Below are 1161 nucleotides of genomic sequence, written 5' to 3'. Positions count from 1 at the left end.
GGGTGAAGAGAGAGAGAGGAGAGAGAGAGAGAGAGAGAGAGAGAGGAAGGAGGGGGTAAGAAACAAAAGCAAGTCACATTTCGTGGCTGATGCGCTTCCGAGCGCCGGATTACGCGCAGAGACGGATTTGGGTTAAATGACGTAATTTCTGCCTCGCGCTCTATACTACACTTGGAGGCCGATTTCAGGATTCGAGAAAAAAAAAAAAAAACACTGTGAGTGAATCCCAATTCAGCGTGAGGATCGACCTCGGTTGTTTACTGGAAGCCATCAGAAACAACACTGAGCGGCCTTGAAAGAGCCATTGATCCAGATACACGATTTTACGCACTGTCGCAGTGCAAGATTTTAAACGATATCAAAGATAAACTGTGTATATCGTTTTAAACAATCAAAACCGAGTAAAAAAAAACAAAAACCAACAACACACCAAATGCATTAGTATAAAAAACATTTGAAGAGCTAATAAAAACCAGTAATTTCATGCTTGAACCGAACGCAAAGTTAAAGACATGAGCAGAGTGTGGTTTGAATTAAAATAAGAACAAAAACATGTTTTGAAATTAATGATATAACATTAAAAATTAAGTTTGGATGCAGGTGGAAGCTTCGGGCGAAGTTGATTTCTCTAAAACATCTGCATAAAATACGAGTTAAAAACAAAAAAGTGGATTGATTTTGGAGGTGTTTTTTTTCATTCAAATGTCGTTTTAATTAACACGACAAAATGCGCTTTTGGCTCGTGGGAACAATCGGGAATAAACGTGAGCTGAAGGCGCACCGGGAGCAGTGGGACTTTCTCAACTCTTTCAAAACTCACAGCAGCGACACTGAAACTTTTGATCGGATTACTAAGATTACAAGGAACCGCGAGAACAAGCAAACACTGCGAAACATTTAACACAAATACTAAGTAGGTATTTTGAGGCGAAACGAAATAGGAAAAAAAAAAGGATATTTAACGGCACGTCTAGTAAAATGCGACAAAAGGAAGAAAACCTCTTGTTAGAAATGAGATAAAGACGAAAGAGAGTGATTACATTCACTTATTGAACGCCTGGAAGTGTCGCTGGGAATCGGGAGGGGTTTGGGGGAAACGGGCAGGTGAGCGCCTTGCGCGTTTGCCCAAAGATCAGCGGAGATCAGAGAGGGCTAAGCTTT

Source organism: Blennius ocellaris, assembly GCF_963422515.1.
Source record: "Blennius ocellaris genome assembly, chromosome: 19".
In the NCBI taxonomy this organism is placed as follows: Eukaryota; Metazoa; Chordata; class Actinopteri; order Blenniiformes; family Blenniidae; genus Blennius; species Blennius ocellaris.
This window is presented reverse-complemented; position numbering follows the sequence as displayed.